Below are 18897 nucleotides of genomic sequence, written 5' to 3'. Positions count from 1 at the left end.
AAAAAACATCGCTTCAGAACAATGCCCTGAACACCTCCCAATGCTGGGCACTCAGCCAGGCACTGGAAATAAAAAAAGGAATAAAACAGAGTCTACTCTTGGAACCTGGGAAGAGGGCCATGTAAACAGATTACCACAATAAGACCGAATAATGTGATCAAAGAGAAACGCACACACATCGCTACTGAATCACAAATTAAGGAACCACTCATTTCTCTTGGATGCGGCTGTGGTCAAGGAAAGTTCAGAAAGGAAGAGGCATTTGAATGAGGGTTCAGTGGGTGATGAGTGGAAGTCTATGAGGTGGGAAAAGGGGATTGAGACGTTTGGTGACAAGGATAAGCTTGAGTTTCTTCTGCTACCCCAAACTCAGGAAAGCCTCAGTTGCAGCTTTATCTCTTGACCTAGGACTTGGGTCTCACTACTTCTGTTGGGTTTGTCCATGTCTTTTTTTGGCCTCTGAGGTGATCCAGACAGCTCAGCAGTGGGGCTTATATAAACAGAGCAATAGACAGTGTTTTTGCCAGCATAGCTCTGTCGGGCATCTGAGGAGGCAGGAGGTGACTGGTCAAAGGCTGGATTTGGGAGCATGGCCAAATGGCCTCCTTGTAGACGTAGCACATAAGGACATTCCAGGAAGAGGGAGCACCGTGATCCCACAGTATTTTGTTTGCCAGATGGAAATCTCCTTAGTGACAAACATTTAATTTGCCTGTAGATGTGACCTTTGGTTACACAACAGAGTTGTGAATTAGCTAGAATATCATGTTTGAAAGACCTAGACTGCTTATTTCCCTAGAAGGATCAGTTTGTTTGGCCCAGAAAAGCTGTTCCAAGACCACAGATGACATTTCTAACTCTAGTGAACTTTTCCCCTTGTTGGCACATTGCTGCTGGTTGCTAGAAGACATGGCTCCTCACAAACCATCGTCACTGTCAGAGAAGCAAGTGTGTGTGTGTGTGTGTGTGTGTGTGTGTGTTCTTTTGGAAGGAAGTCAGAGGCGTCTTTTCTGGGTGGTTAAGAGGGAGAGTCATATGCAGGCATCAGATAGTATTGGGGTACAAGGGTCAGAGGCAGGGAGCTTTATTTCTTCCCCTGGAGTTAGACACTGTGACTTTGCTGTGATGCTCTGAAACAACCTTGTCCTCTGAACCTGTTTGTGCAGTTCAAGGCGGACAGGAAGCTTCACTGGGCACTGGTCTGTGCAATTGCAACATAATAATAAACTTGCTGACCCTCTTTCTACTGATTAGTTCCAAACTAGCTATTCCAGGCCACATAAACCAAGTTCTCCTTTCATGACCCTAATGTTGAGATAAAAGGTGGTGGTGAGTTATACAGCACCAGCCCTCAGGAAGTGCCCGAGGGCCCTCTTTGCAACAATCTGATAGCCACAGAAAGCACCGAGGAGTGCTTCCCCGCCTGTGTGTGAGCCCCTGGTGCCCAAACTCTGCTTCTGAAGCTCCCAGTGACTGAGAAATGGAAAACTAGCCCACATTCGCATCTAGGAAGAAGTCATCAAAGAGAACATGTAGTCAAGCGTACTTTATAAACACAAAGAGAACATTCCTTCAAAGTAGGCAGGCACATTAAAACATGGCAGGTCAAAGAATGAAGACAAAGGGCTGTGCCAGCCCATATTCAAGGATCCTGTTGAAGGGGGATCCCGTGGTGATGAATACCATTGGGAAAGTATCATATACCAAAATTCCTCAATCACCCTGTAAAGAATTTATATTTTTTAGTTCAGGAATGTGAAGATACCTCCATTCCATCAGCTGCTTATGTAAAAAATCTAGGTCATTATTTATTTCTCTCTTTTCTCCATTACCTCCCCCCCACCCATGAACCTGTCTGTAAGTCAACTTCCAAATTACATGTTGATCTGTCCACCTCTGTTTATCTCTAAGCATGATCCCAGTCCATGCCACAATAATCTGATGCCCAGACGATCTCAAGAGGTTTCTCCGTACTTACTCTGCCCGCCTCCACCTCTGATTTTTGTGTGGGAAGGTCTTTCTAGGTATAAACAAATGGAAGAAATTAACAAATGAAAAGTTCTGTAGATTTGATAAAAAGCTTAAAATTTTAAATGTCAAAAAATGACCACACACACCTTTAGCAGTATGAGAAGGCTCATATATATATTTAGTATATATGTTTAAATATACTTATATGTATATACGGTTCTGTATTAATTTATTCAGTGAATATGTAACTTTTAAAATAAAAAATTACATGCAATAATAAATTAAAAATTACATACAATAATACATGTTACACACAACTAAAATTAAGTAACAAATTGGAAAAGTATTTGACAAAAAGATGATAAACACTTAAAATAGATTTGATAGACAATATATACAAGCTCATATAACTCATTTTGACTTAGGAAAGACCCTGATGCTGGGAAAGTTTGAGGGCAGGAGGAGAAGGGGATGACAGAAGATGAGATGGTTGGATGGCATCACTGACTCAATGGACATGAGTTTGAGTAGGCTCCGGGAGTTGGTGATGGACAGAGAGGCCTGGCGTGCTGCAGTCAATGGGGTCACAAAGAGTCAGACACGACTGCGTGACCGAACAACAACAACAACATATAGCTCAAAAAACCATTAGGACCATTAGCATTAAAATGGATAAGGAGGACTTCCCTGGTGGCGCAATGGATAAGAATCTGCCTGCCAGTGCAGGGGACACGAGTTTGACCCCTGGTCCAGGAAGATCCCACATGCCGTGGAGCAACTAAGCCTGTGCGCCACAACTGAGCCTGTGCTCTAGAGTCTGCGAGCTGCAACTACCAAGCCCACAGAAGCCTAGAGTAGATGCCCTGCAACAGGAGGACTCAGCACAATGAGAAGCCCACGCAATGGAACGAAGAGTAGCCCCCCTCGCTGCAACTAGAGAAAGCCCATGCACAGCAATGAAGATCCAGATCAGCCAAAATTAAATAAATAAAAATTTTAAAGTGCTCAATAAATGATTCTTTAAAAAAATAAATAAAATAACGAAAAAAAAGTATTTTGAAATAAGCTACCAGATTTTTTAACCAAAAATGGGTAATGATGCTAATAGTGAATCACTGAAAATTAAATACAAATAAGCAAACAAAAAATTCTGTCTCACTAATAATCAGATAAGTGAAAATTAAAAGTTGAGATATTACGTTTTGCCTATTAGAGTAGCAAGACTTTTTTAAAAATTTAATAAATCTATTATTTTCATCCAGTTTGTAGGAGTATAAATTTCTTTGGTAAGAATTCTGGCAATGACCGCTATCTCAAAAGCTCACATTTTATTTCTAGGAATTTATCATAAGGCAATAATCACAGCTACAGGAAAAGATTCAATTATAATGTAATTGTAGCCATGAAATTAAAAAGATGCTTACTCCTTGGAAGGAAAGTTATGACCAAACTAGATAGCATATTAAAAAGCAGAGACATTACTTTGCCAGCAAAGGTTCATCTAGTCAAGGCTATGGTTTTTCCTGTGGTCATGTATGGATGCAAGAGTTGGACTGTGAAGAAAGCTGAGTGCCGAAGAATTGATGCTTTTGAACTGTGGTGCTGGAGAAGACTCTTAAGAGTCCCTTGGACTGTGAGGAGATCCAACCAGTCCATTCTAAAGCAGATCAGTCCTGGGTGTTCATTGGAAGGACTGATGCTAAAGCTGAAACTCAGTATTTTGGCCACCTCATGTGAAGAGTTGACTCATTGGAAAAGACTCTGATGCTGGGAGGGATTGGGGGCAGGAGGAGAAGGGGACGACAGAGGATGAGATGGCTGGATGGCATCACCAACTCGATGCACATGAGTTTGACTGAACTCCAGGAGTTGGTGATGGATAGGGAGGCCTGGTGTGCTGCGATTCATGGGGTTGCAAAGAGTTGGACATGACTGAGTGACTGAACTGAACTGAACTGAACTGAAGAATTATTTATAAAATCAAAAATTGGAGAAAATATATGTCAGCTATAAATTTAACATAATTCCAATAAAAACACCCTCAGAATCTTTTTAGTAGGAAAAAACTGATCCAAAAAGTCGAATGAAAAATAAACAGGAATGGCCAGGAAAACTCTGAGAAGAGATAAGAGCAACAAGGACTAACAGTACCAGACACATATGAAAAATATTTTAAATCCTCAATGATTAAAAGAATGTAGCACTAGAATGCTAATAGAGACAAACAGAACAGTATAGACACAAAACACATACATGAATTTATTCTGTGAAAAAGCATTTCAAATCAAAGGAGGAAAAGGTGGGCTACTGAATAAATGATGGTAAGACAACTAGACAGGCATAAGGAAAAAAGTTGGATCCATGCCTTTGTAACACTTACTCCCTCCAAACAAACATATATATATATACACACAAATATAAATATAAACATATATATATGTATATATATATAGGACCTGTAGAAGTGCTGCTCAGTTCAGTTCAGTCACTCAGTCGTGTCCGACTCTTTGTGACCCAATGAACCGCAGCACACCAGGCCTCCCTGTCCATCACCAACTCCCGGAGCCCACCCAAACCCATGTCCATTGAATTGGTGATGCCATCCAACCCTCTCATCCTCTGTTGTCCCCTTCTCGTCCTGCCCTCAATCTTTCCCAGCATCAGGGTCTTTTCAAATGAGTCAGCTCTTCACATCAGGTGGCCAAAGTATTGGAGCTTCATCGTCAAAATCAGTCCTTCCAATGAACACCCAGGACTGATCTCCTTTAGGATGGACTGCTTGGATGTCCTTGCAGTCCAAGGGACTATTAAGAGTCTTCTCCAACACCACAGTTCAAAAGCATCAATACTTCAGTGCTCAGCTTTCTTCATAGTCCAACTCTCACATCCATGCATGACCACTGGAAAAACCATAGCCTTGACTAGATGGACCCTTGCTGACAAAGTAATGTCTTCGCTTTTTAATATGCTGTCTAGGTTGGTCATAGCTTTCCTTCCAAGGAGTAAGCGTCTTTTAATTTCATGGCTGCAATCACCATCTGCAGTGATTCTGGAGCCCAGATAAATAAAGTCAGCCATTGTTTCCACTGTTTCCCCGTCTATTTTCCATGAAGTGATGGGACCCGATGCCATGATCTTAACTTTCTGAATGTTGAGCTTTAAGCCAACTTCTTCACTTTCCTCTTTCACTTTGCTCAAGAGGCTCTTTAGTTCTTCTTCACTTTCTGCCATAAGGGTGGTGTCATCTGCATATCTGAGGTTATTGATGTTTCTCCTGGCAATCTTGATTCCAGCTTGTGCTTCCTCCAGCCCAGCGTTTCTCATGATGTACTCTGCATAGAAGTTAAATAAGCAGGGTGAGAATATACAGCCTTGACAGACTCCTTTTCCTATTTGGAACCAGTCTGTTGTTCCATATCCAGTTCTAACCTGTTTCTTCCTGACCTGCATACAGGTTTCTCAAGAGGCAGGTCAGGTGGTCCCGTATTCCCATCTCTTTCAGAATTTTCCACAGTTTAGAAGGAACCAAAGTACTAGAAGAAAACAGGGGGAAAAATTAGTCAAGACATTTTTAAATCAGAAAGGCCTTTCTAATAATGACACAAAAGGAGCCACAAGAGCAAATATTGATGTTTGAGTATACAAAAATGTATTACAAAATTTCTACACGGCAAGATTCCACAAGAGAAGTCAAAACCAAAAACAGACTAGGAAAAAGTTGTGATCCGTCTTGACCATTTCAAGCGTACAGGTCTGTAGCATTAAGTCTATGCACGCTGCTGTGAGACCTTCACCACCATCCATTCCCAGATTTCTTTTCATTTTGCAAAACAAACTCTGTTCTCATGAAACAGTAGGGCCCCACCCCTCCCTCTGCAGTCTACTTTCTCTCTCAATGAATCTGATGACTCCAGGTACCTGGTGTAAGAGGAATCATGTCGTAAGTGTCCTTTCGTGAACTGGCTTATTTCACTTAACACCATGTCTTCATGGTTCATCCGTGTTGCAGCATGTGTCAGAATGTCCCCCCTCCCTTTTTAAGGCTGAATAACATTACATTGTATGTATTTCTCACATTTTCAATCCATTCATCAGTCAATGAACATGTGAGTTGCTTGGCAATTTTGAAAAACACTGCTCTGAACTTGGGTGTACACATACCTCAAGTCCTCACTTGTATATTTTTGTACTTCAAATTTTTTTTGCACCTTGGAAATTGCATTAGTAATCAACTGCTGTATAACAAACCATCCCAAAACTGGATGATTTAACAACAATGATTTATTATTTCTCCTGGTTCCGTGGGTTGGCTGGGTTTTCAATTTGTTTACTTGGCCTCAGTCACACAGTGAAATTCCGATGGGAGATCTGGTGGGCACAAAGGTCCAACTGACTTCTTCCGCATGTTTTGCAGTTGGTCTCGGCTTCTCCTGTCTGGTTTTCTTCCATAGAACTTCATATCCTCTAAGAGGTTAAACCACTTTCCTTAATGGCAGACTCAAGAGAACTGTTCACGAGGGGAAAGCAGAAACTGCAAGGTTTCTGAAGTACAGGCTCTGGAACTTGCACAATGTCACTTCTGCTACCTTCCGCTGGTCAAAGCAAATATCAAAGACAGTTCAGATTCAAGGAGTGGGAAACAGACTCTATCTTTTAATGAGAATAGCTGCAAAGAATCTGTGGTCATATTTAACCTACCACAGGACTAGATTACCTATTCAAACATATTAAATAAAAATGTTTATAAATAAATCATAATGATATGGGAAATTCATGTTATAATATTTTAAAATGCAGAGGGAAAACTTGTATGTGAATTAATTTATATTGGTAACACCACTGTCTCCTGGCTTCCCTGCTGCCTCCTTAAATACTCAATTTTCAATCTGTTTTGTTTCTACTAGAGATCGTGGCTCAATTCAAAATGGCTTATATAGTAAGGAGTATGGATTATTTCACATAACAAACACTTCTGAAGAAGGGCAGCTCCAGTGGTTGAAAATGCATCTGCTTCCTAATGTCAGCAGGGACCCGTGTCGGCATTTCAGCTTGATCCTCAGACAAGTCTCCCTCATGGCCGAAAGTTGGTTGCTTCAGTAACAGGTGTCCCATCCACCCACCCAAAGGAAGAAGAGGTATTATACTGAAAAACCGTAAGCATATTGAAAAGTTGAGAGTGGTGCAACCTAGCTTTAACTATTGATAACACTTTGCCACAGGCTTTCCAGGTGGCTCAGTGGTAAAGAATCTGTCTGCCAATGCAGGAGATGCGGGTTGGATCCCTGGGTCGGGAAGATGCCTTGGAGAAAGAAATGGCAACCCACTCCAGTATTCTCGCCTGGGCAATCCCATGGATGGAGGAGCCTGGTGGGCTATACAGTCCATGGGATGGCAAAAGAGTTGGGCGTGACTTAGTGACTAAACATTTTGCCATGTGCCATAATTGCTTAACCTCTCTCCTTCACTCTGTGACTGATACATGTCTACATGTCGACATGTTAAAGTTTTGTTTCCTATGTCATTTGAAAATCATGTGCAAATATCACAACTCCACCCCTACATAATTCAGCCTGTATTTCCTAAGAATAAAGATGTCTTCTGTAGAATGACAGTCTCCCACCGAAGAAAAATTAACAGTAATCCTTTAACATCACTTAATGTTCAGTCCCAAGTTCAACTTTCCTCAGTTATCCCTAAAATGTGTTTTGTACCTTATGTAATTCAAGCCAGAATCCAATCGAGTTGCATATATGGCACTTGGTTTTATGTTTCTTTGGTCCTTTTAAATTTAGGACATTCTCCCAATTTGTTTTTCTTGTTTTTTAATGACAGAAACTAAATGTTACAATTTATTCTGTTTTCATGATTACAGGCATTACAGGCGAGTAAACAAGGCAAGTCAAGTGACCTCTTTTCTCTCCCCACTCTCCATTTAATCATATGCAGCATTTTGGCATTTTTATGATACACAGGTGGACTTAATTCACTGACTTAAGTTGAAAGCTGGCAGCAGTAATCTTTGTAATTTAGGATCTTCCTCCAGAGCCACTCCAAGGATTTTAATTCCTGAAGTACACCATGCATTCTGAAATGGTGTTCACTGCAACATTCATGGGAGAAGGCAATGGCACCCCACTCCAGTACTCTTGCCTGGAGAATCCCATGGATGGAGGAGTCTGATAGGCTGCAGTCCATGGGGTGGCTAAGAGTTGGACATGACCAAGTGAATTCACTTTCACTTTTCACTTTCATGCATAGGAGAAGGAAATGGCAACCCACTCCGGTGTTCTTGCCTGGAGAATCCCAGGGACGGGGGAGCCTGGTGGGCTGCCATCTATGGGGTCGCACACAGTCGGACCCGACTGAAGCGACTTAGCGGCAGCAGCAGCAGCATTCATGAAGCTTTCATGTCTTAATAGGAAATCTGACACCACTTGTTAAGGTAGGGAACCGTTGAAAGCCATCTTCCTCTTGGCTAACCCAGTCCACCAGCAATCATAGTAAAATGACTATATAAAAATAAAACTGTGTTCCCAAGCATTGACTGGAACTGTTGTGCTGGGGACTCTTTCTGGAGAATTAGCTTCCTCAGAGAAAAGAGATCTTAACCAGTTGCTTCCATGAACAAATAACCCCTAGAGTGTATGTAATGTCCTTCAAAGAATGACTCAAGGTCAGGCAACCTTAGTCATCCTGACAAGCTTATGCATGTTTTCCTACAAGATATATTTAAAACTGATCCCAGACCAAGTATTGCAACCCTAATCCCAAATAATCCCATTATTTAGAACATGGAGTTCCTGCTGAGATGTCAAAGCCAGAAATCTGAAAGCAAAGTGATGGTTCATCATCTTTTTAAAATGAGAGAAAAATAGCAAGGAGGAAAGGAAACTCCTCCCTCCTGAATTCATCAAATCAATGCTATCTTCAGTTTTAATTGACACGATCCGGAGACCTCAATTTCTTGATTTGAGGAGTCCACTCTCAAGGTGACTGTCAAGGTCAAGAAGAGCTTTCAGGCTTTTCTTTGCCATGGCCCATGAACTCCAGTCCTTCAATAGGAATCTTCTTCTCCTTTATTGCTTTCTGAACACACTGCTGGTAGTGCATGAAGAGGTTGGGCAAACCCAGTGATTGAAGCACTGTGTGTACTTGAGCTTTGTGTAGGTGCAAGCCTCTCCTCGGAGAAGGCCATGGCACCCACTCCAGTACTCTTGCCTGGAAAATCCCACGGCAGAGGAGCCTGGTAGGCTGCAGTCCATGGGGTCGCTACCAGTCGGACACGACTGAGCGACTTCACTTTCACTTTTCACTTTCATGCATTGGAGAAGGCAATGGCAACCCACTCTGGTGTTCTTGCCTGGAGAATCCCAGGGATGGGGAAGCCTGGTGGGCAGCCGTCTATGGGGTCCCACAGAGTCGGACACGACTGAAGCGACTTAGCAGCAGCAGCAGCAGCAAGCCTCCCCTACGCTGTTTGTGGTGTCAGCGTCCTCCAACTATCTGTGACCCCATGGACTGCAGCACGCCAGGCCTCCCTGTCCTTAAGTATCTCCCAGAGAATGATCAAACTCATGTCCATCGAGTCCATGATGCCATTCAACCATCTCATCCTCTGTCATCCCCTTCTTCTCTTGCCTTCAATCTTTCCCAGCATCAGGGTCTTTTACAATGAATCAGCTCTTCACATTAGGTGGCCAAAGTATTAGAGTTTCAGCTTCAAAATCAGTCCTTCCAATGAATATTCAGGACTGATCTCCTTTGGGATTGACTGGTTGGATCTCCTTGCAGTCCAAGGGAATATCAAGAGTCTTCTCCAACACCACAGTTCAAAATCATCAATTCTTTGGTGCTCGACCTTCTTTACAGTCCAACTCTCACATCCATACATGACTACTGGAAAAACCATAGCCTTGACTAAATGGATCTTTGTTGGCAAAGTAGTATCTCTGCTTTTTATACACTGTCTAGATTTGTCATAGCTTTTCTTCAAAGAAGCATCTGTCTTTTAATTCCATGGCTGCAGTCACCATCTACAGTGATTTGGGACCCCAAGAAAATAAAATCTGTCATTGTTTCCACTTTTTCCCCATCTATTTGCCATGAAGTGATTGGAACCATATGCCATGACCTTAGTTATTTGAATGTTGAGTTTCAAGACAGCTTTTCCACTCTCCTTTCACCTTCATCAAGAGGCTAAGGGATTAGAGGGATTTAATCTGCATATCTGAGGTTGTTGATATTTCTCCTGGCAATCTTGATTTCAGCTTGTGCTTCATCCAGCCCAGCATTTCGCATGATGTACTCTGCATATAAGTTAAATAAACGGAGTGACAATATACAGCCTTGATGCACTCCTTTCCCAATTTGGAACCATTCCATTGTTCCATGTCCAGTTCTAACAGCTGCTTCTTGACCTGCATACAGGTTTCTCAGGAGGCTGGTAAGGTGGTTTGGTTTTCCCATCTCTTTAAGAATTTTCCATGGTTTGTTGTGATCTATACAGTCACAGGCTTTAGAATAGTCAATGAAGCAGAAGTAGATGTTTTTATGGAATTCTCTTGCTTTTTCTATGATCCAACGGATGTTGACAATTTGATCTCTGGTTCCTCTGCCTTTTCTAAATCCAGCTTGAACATCTGGAAGTGCTCCGTTCATGTACTATTGAAGCCTAGCTTGAAGGATTTGGAGCATTACCTTGCTAGCATGTGAAATGAGCATAATTGTATGGTAATTTGAACATTCTTTGGAATTGTCTTTCTTTGGATTTGGAATGAAATCTGACCTTTTCCAGTTCTGTGGCCGTTACTGAGTTTTCCAGATTTGCTGGCATATTGAGTGCAGCACTTTAACAACATCATCTTTTAGGATTTGAAATAGCTCAGCTGGAATTCCATCACCTCCACTAGCCTTGTTCATAGTAATGCTTCCTATGGCCCACTTGACTTCCCACTCCAGGATGTCTGGCTCTAGGTGAGTGACCACACCATCATGGTTATCTGGGTCATTAAGACCTTTTTTGAATAGTTCTTGTGTGTATTCCTGCCGCCTCTTCTTAATCTCTTCTGCTTCTGTTTTGTCCATACTGTTTCTGTCCTTTATTGTGCCCATCATTGCATGAAATGTTCCTTTGATAGCTCCAGTTTTATTGAAGAGATGTCTGGTCTTTCCCATTCTGTTGTTTTCTTCTTTCTTTGCATTCTTCATGTAAGGCTTTCTTATCTCTCCTTGCTATTCTCTGAAACTCTGCATTCAGTTAGGTATATCTTCTGCTTTTGCTTATCTTTTCTCAGCTATTTGTACAGCCTCCTCAGACAACTGTTTTGCCTTCCTGCAATTCTTTTCCTTTGGGATGGTTTTGATCACCACCTCCTGTACAATGTTTCAAACCTCCATGAATAGTTCTTCAGGCACTCTTGCTACCAGATCTAATCCCTTGAATCCATTTGTCACTTCCACCATATAATCATAAGGAATTTGATTTAGGTATACCTGAATGGTCTAGTGGTTTTCCCTACTTTCTTCAATTTATGCCTGAATTTGGCAACAAGGAGCTAATGATCTGAGCCACAGTCAGCTCCTGGTCTTGTTTTTGCTGACTGTATAGAGCTTTGCCATCTTCAGTTGCAAAGAATATAATCAATCTGACTTCAATATTGACCATCTGATGATGTCTATGTGTAGCCTTCTCTTGTGTTGTTGGAAGAGGGTGTTTGCCATGACCAGTGTGTTCTCTTGGCAAAACTCTGTTAGCCTTTGCCCTGCTTCATTTTGTACTCCAAGGCAAAACTTGTCTGTTACTCCAGGAATCTCTTAACTTCCTGCTTTTGGATTCCAGTCCCCTAATGAAAGGGATATCTTTTTTTTGGTGTTAGTTCTAGAAGATCTTGTAGGTCTCCATAGATCCGGTCAACTTCAGCTTCTTTGGCATTAGTGGTTGGGGCATACACTTGGGTAACTGTGATGATGAATGGCTTGCCCTGGAAACAAACTGAGATCATTCTGTCATTTTCGAGACTGAACCCAAGTACTGCATTTCGGACTCTTTCATTGACTATGATGGCTACTCCATTTCTTCTAAGGGATTCTTGCCAACAGTAGTAGCTACAATGGTCATCTGAATTAAATTCGCCCATTCCTGTCCATTTTAGTTTGCTGATTCCTAAAATGTTGATGTTCACTCTTGCTATCTCCTGTTTGACCACTTCCAATTTACCTTGATTCACAGACCTAACATTCTAGGTTCCTATGTAATATTGTTCTTTACAGCACTAGACTTTATTTCATCACCAGACATATCCACTAAAGCCTTGTTTATGCTTTGACCCAGTGTCCTTTTATTAGGGAGGCTTCTTTTTTTATTCTCAGAGATGCCATAGTGGACTTTCCCATAAGTGTCCTTGTCCAGAGGAGGTAGACATGCATGGTCCTGGGCCAGTCACTGGGGATGTACCTGTGTGGACTGAGGAGGGTACCTGGCTCCTTTGACACCTGTACAAAGAGGTTTGTCTGGTGGAGGAAGCAGACAGTGCTTTCTCCTGCCCCCTTCTGTGTTCCATGGTACCATCTTCACCTCATGTCTGACATCCACCACTTCTCTCGACTTCCACTATTGCACCTGTCCAAGTCGCCAACAGCTCTGGCCCGGTTTGCAGCCATGAACTCCTAACCCATCCCACTGTTTCAAATCTATTCACCAAACAGTCATCAGAGTTTAGTTTTAAAACCGAAGTCCCATTATGTCAACTCCCTGTCATTCCTTAAATGGCTCCATTATGTCATTCCTTAAATGGCTTCCCAGCACACTTATGATAAAATCCTCCACTCTCAACCTAGCCTACAAAACATCACATCATTTGGCTCCTTCTCACCTCTCCAGTCTCAAACGGTCCACCCTCCTGCACACTCAATGCCAGCTACACAGGCATTCGCCCTGTTCTTCACGTGTGCTTTACTGATTCAGGACTTCTGTACATGAAGTTACACCGTATGGGATGCTACCCCACCCCTCCTTCCTTTGGCAGTAGAATACAGCAGTTGTTACAGCTCAGTTATGCCCTCCTGCCCTCTCATTCATATGTTGAAGTCCAAACCTCCAGTACTTCAGAATCCGACTTTTAGAGAGAGGGTCTTGAACAACGTGATTCCAGGTAAAATGAGATCATCAGGGTGAACCCTAATCTAATATAACTGGTGCACTCATAAAAGATGAGATTAGGACACAGACACACCCAGAGGGAAGACCCTGTGAAGATACAGGCAGGAAGCGACCATCGGGAAGCCAAGGAGAAAGGCCTCAAAAGACATCAGCTCTGCTAGTACCTTGATTAGGATAGCTAGCCTCCATAAAGGTGAGAAAATAAATTTCTGTTGTTTAAGCTCACCCTGTCTGGGATATATTGTTAGGCAGTCCTAGGAAATCAACATAGTAGTTAAGCAGGTGAGTTCTAGAGTAACCTTCCCAAGTGTAAATCCTGCCTCTGCCAATTTCTAGCAAATGGTTCAAACTTTTCTTGCCTTAGTTTCTTTTTCTGTAAAATGGGGATGATAACAAGAGTACCAATAGAGTGACAACCGTCTAGTATGCTCCAGAGCAAGGGGTTTCCTGGGATGCAGGACTCTCAGTGCTTAAACCTGAATCAAGTGTATGCAAGCTCAGTTATGTCCAACTCTTTGCAACCCCAGGAACTGTAGCCCACCAGGTTCCTCTGTCCACGTAATTCTCCAGGCAAGGATACTAGAGTGGGGTGCCATTCCCTAAAACCTGAATGATCACCCTAAACTAAATACGGCTGTTGTGAGATTGAATGAATATCTAGGAGAATGTCTAATATATGGTAAGCACTCAATAAGTAACAGGTATTGTTATTATCATTAACTATATTTCAGATCTCAGTTTAACTATCACTTTCTCAGAGATACTTTTCTTGACCACATAATCTAGGTTAGGCTCCTAGTTAAATTCTTCCATAGTATATGGTTCTTTTTAATTAGGGGTTCTGAATATCCATTTTCTTCATTTTCAATAATAATGGGACCCCTGATTTCTAACGGCACATGTCTGCAGGAATAAAGACTATTTCCAGCTTTTGTTGTAGAAAATTACATTCTAATCACTGGGATATGAGTAGATGGGATATGTGCAAATGTTAGGTTGTGCCGTTAAAGCAGAGGGTTCTTAACCCAAGGAAGCTGTGGATAGAATTCACAGTGGTCTGTAACCTTGAGTAGGACAAAACCCAAAAAATCTACATCTGTATTTTTACTAACTGCTAACTAAAATTTATCATTGGCTTCAATTACGAATATAGGCAACAAAGTGCAAAAGTATTGGAAGTAATCATGATCTTGTTACCAAATGAAATGGCAAATAGTCTTTCATATTGTTTATGTTCATCATGACTATGACACTTGAAATCAGACTCACTGCTAAATATCATTTAACGTTGAGGAAGCACATCTATTGTTACATGCCATGGCACAAAAATGACTAAGGAACTCCCGGAAGAGAAGGGCGTTGTGCCCCTTCCCCTTTGACTCTTACTGCTGACTGGCACATAGACTAGCAAGAGGCCATCTTGGACATGGAGGTAAGAACTGTACCCTTCGGATGATGGAACAACCAGACTGAAAAAGCCAAGGTGTCTGGGATCCTGGAATCTCCATGCAACCCTAGATTGCTTATACCGGAACTGGTACTTGAAAGAAGAATAAACGTCTACTTTGTTTACAGCAGTGTTATTTTGTATCTTCATCTGAGCAGCGGAATCTATATTATTAGTACAACAGTTACCACATTTTCTAATTGCATATTTAGTTGTGATGATTTTTGTTTGTTTAAATGTTTTTACCACTAAGAATAAGTTCTTGGAGGACATGGAGCACATTTATTCATTCTGGAATCCTAGCCACTAGTACACTGTAGACACAGAGTAGATTCTCAATAAATGTTTCAAAATGAATGAAACAATAGCATAAGAAAATGCGCATCCGCATGTGAGGCTACTCAAATAACACTGCACAGGCAGTATGTAAAAACAAGTAAAAAGCCTATGCAGAAAGAAAGAGATTGGAAGAAAATACAAAATGTGGATAGTAACTGTTTGAATCATAGGTTTTAGCATGATTTTTTTCTCCTACACTTGCCTATGTTTTCCAAATCTCCTTTAATGAGATTTTTTTAAAAAGAAAAATACATATAATCAAAAATATGTAACAGAACAAAGTGGACTGAGGAGAAGTTAGTTGATCCCTGAGAGCCATGGAGAAGCTGGAGGAGATGGGTGCCGTATTGTCGTCTGGGGAGATTTAACCAAATGTGGTCTGGTGCCGACCATTTACTATACACTCAAGGTGTCATATAAAAGCCAATAAGTGGGCTTCCCTGGTGGTACAGTGGATAGGAATCTGTCTCCAATGCACCCCTGCACCACAGGTTCGATCCCTGGTCCAGGAAGATTCCACATGCTGCGGAGCAGCTAAGCCCATGCTCCTGAACTACTGGAGCCCTCGCTCTAGAGCTCATGCTTTGCAACAAGAGAAGCCACTGCAATGAGGATCCCCGCTCACCACAACCAGAGAAAGCTCTAGGGCAGCAACAGAGACCCTAGCGCAACCATAAATAAATAAAAGAAAGACTTCATTAAAAAAATAAAAGCCAATAAGTCAGCCTGACTCTTATTATAAAAAGTGAAACTCACTTCTTAACAGAGTTCATGTAAAAAATTAGAAATGATGTAATATTCTGGAACAATGATGCACAGCTCTTTACAATGTAGCAATAACCACAGGACGATCTTTATTGAGCTGAAGCTTGGAAATAAATGCTACTATATTTCATTCACAGCTACACAGATGGATCAGTTATAACCACCAGGGAGAAAGTCATAAACTCAAAGATGACAAAGTAAGCAACTGTCACTGCTAAAGGCCAAGTTAACAAATTGTGCTTCTGTGGTCATTTATTTTTTAATGTTAATTTTTTGGTTAAGCACTGAGCTTCTGCCTTGATATAACCTTAAATGAAGAAAAATGCATGCATATTTCAAATATATTGACTTTAATATCAAGAAATTACACTATGGAAATATTTTCATGTAGTCACAATTCTAAAAAAATTAACTTTGTTATTAGTAATAGATGTTCAATAAATGTTAGTGACAATGTGTTATCCACAGAATAATTTTAAAACGTCTTAATTTTCCTCTATCCCATTAACTGAAATTGTGCTTTCAGGTTTAAATATCTACAGGCTCAAAAAAAAAAAAAAGTCTACAGGCTCATAACATTTATGAGAAATGGTTATATTTTTTGATATAGATTGATCTGCCTGGAGATAGGAAAAGAAACGGGTCCATCATAAAGATGTGAAACTGGGTACTGGAAACAAAACAAAAGAGAAGTTAATGATAACAAATGATAACTGTTAAAAAATAATTTTTAACAAAACTTTATAGTCTTGATTCTCACACAGATATAAAATTAACACATGTTAAAAATTTCAGGACTTCTCTGGTTGTCCAGTGGTTAAGAATCTGCCTGCCAATGTAGGGGACACCGGTTTGAATCCTGGTTGGGGAAGATTCCCCATGCCCTGGGGTAACGAAGCCCATACACTGCAACTACTGAAGCCCAGCACACCATAGGGCCCACACTCTGCGACAAGATAAGCCACCACAATGAGACGCTCAGGCGTATCAACTAGACAATAGTCCCAACTCCCTGCAACTAGAGAAAGCCTGCATGCAGCAACCGTGACCCCGCATAGCCAACAATTTTTTTAAAAAATTAAAAATTAAAAAATTAACTTCATTAATTTGTGGGAGAACCAGTAAGATCTTACAACCAATTCGAAGAAGTATTCAAACTACCAGACATATATAGGCAGTCAGGAAGCTTAAGTCAATCTGTTTAATAGATGAGAAACCGGTAAAATCAGACAATAACCACAGAACACTAATCGACTCAATCTCCTACGGATATAATCTGCATAAGTCACAGACAAGGATTATTTGCATTCTCAATATTCTGCCACTTACAGAATTATGAAACAGTTCAAAGACAGTGAAAAGCACAAAGAACCCATAAAATCAGGCAACCTGGACAGTGTCTAACTTTCCATTAAGACACTCAGAAATCGTTTTGGTCCTTTTAAAGTCTTTCTTAATGTTTTCCCTACATAGATGACTTGTTTTCAGTGCTATTTATGGGCTAGGCATTGCCCTGGATGCCTTAAAGGTATTAACTTATTTAATTCTCACAAGAACTTTGGCTTCTATTACTATTACCATTTCACAGTGGAGGAATCTGAAGCACAAGAAAAGGTCATTCAAAGTCACAGAGATAACAGGAAGTAGAGCCAGGATCTGATTCCAGGTAGTTTTGGTGTCATGGACGTGAATATATGAAGAAAAAAGAATTGATAAGACCTGACCAGTTAGATTACATTAGTTATACAAGAAAGACTAGGTAACGATGATTCCAAAGTGTTTCCCCTGGTTGTGAGAAGGTGCACACTCTCCAGACAAAAAGACTACCAGTTGAGATTGAAAAGTCCAGCTAGGCAGGAGACCAGAATTGCAGGTGGAGATAAGTGATTTTTTTTTTTTAATTGAGCAGGTTTAAACTTAGTGCTAAAGCACAGAAGCCCAAAGAAAAAAGAGAACATTATGCAGGAGGGACTGAGATCCTGTATAGGCTGAAGAGAGACTGTGTCAGGGAAGAAAACCAAAGCAGAGTGAATTGGCTGGAGTTCTTGGGTCCACACAAGCTGGAATCAAGATTGCCGGGAGAAATATCAATAATCTCAGATATGCAGATGACACCACCCTTATGGCAGAAAGTGAAGAGGAACTAAAAAGCCTCTTGATGAAAGTGAAAGTGGAGAGTGAAAAAGTTGGCTTAAAGCTCAACATTCAGAAAACGAAGATCATGGCATCCGGTCCCACCACTTCATGGGAAATAGATGGGGAAACAGTGGAAACAGTGTCAGACTTTATTTTTCTGGGCTCCAAAATCACTGCAGATGGTGATTGCAGCCATGAAATTAAAAGACGCTTACTCCTTGAAAGGAAAGTTATGACCAACCTAGATAGCATATTCAAGAGCAGAGACATTACTTTGCCAACAAAGGTTCGTCTAGTCAAGGCTATGGTTTTTCCTGTGGTCATGTATGGATGTGAGAGTTGGACTGTGAAGAAGGCTGAGTGCCGAAGAATTGATGCTTTTGAACTGTGGTGTTGGAGAAGACTCTTGAGAGTCCCTTGGACTGCAAGGAGATCCAACCAGTCCATTCTGAAGGAGATCAGCCCTGGGTGTTCTTTGGAAGGAATGATGCTAAAGCTGAAACTCCAGTACTTTGGCCACCTCATGCGAAGAGTTGACTCATTGGAAAAGACTCTGATGCTGGGAGGGATTGGGGGCAGGAGGAGAAGGGGACGACAGAGGATGAGATGGCTGGATGGCATCACTGACTGGATGGACGTGAGTCTGAGTGAACTCCGGGAGATGGTGATGGACAGGGAGGCCTGGTGTGCTGCGATTCATGGGGTCACAAAGAGTTGGACACGACTGAGCGATTGATCTGATCTGATCTGATCTTGGGTCCACAAAAGCAGAACTCTCTCCCTTGGGTTTAAGGAGAATCATTAAGCTGGAGTTACAAATGCTTGGGTTGAGGCTGAAAGGTAAACAGAGGCTATTGTCATGGAGGAACTTTATCCAACACTCAGCAAAGTTTGTCAGTCAGGAAAGGATCATGATCAGAAGTACATTTTAGAAAGAACTAGTGTGGCTCCTTGGAAGAAAAGCTATGACCAACCTAGACAGCATGTTAAAAAGCAGAGACATTACTTTGCTGACAAAGGTTTGTCTAATCAAAGCTCTGGTTTTTCCAGTAGTCATGTATGGATGCAAGAGTTGGACCCT

The sequence above is a fragment of the Bos taurus genome, chromosome 14, assembly GCF_002263795.3.
Source record: "Bos taurus isolate L1 Dominette 01449 registration number 42190680 breed Hereford chromosome 14, ARS-UCD2.0, whole genome shotgun sequence".
NCBI classification, from domain to species: Eukaryota; Metazoa; Chordata; class Mammalia; order Artiodactyla; family Bovidae; genus Bos; species Bos taurus.
The sequence above is the reverse complement of the archived record's forward strand: the minus strand, read 5'-3'. Positions refer to the sequence as shown.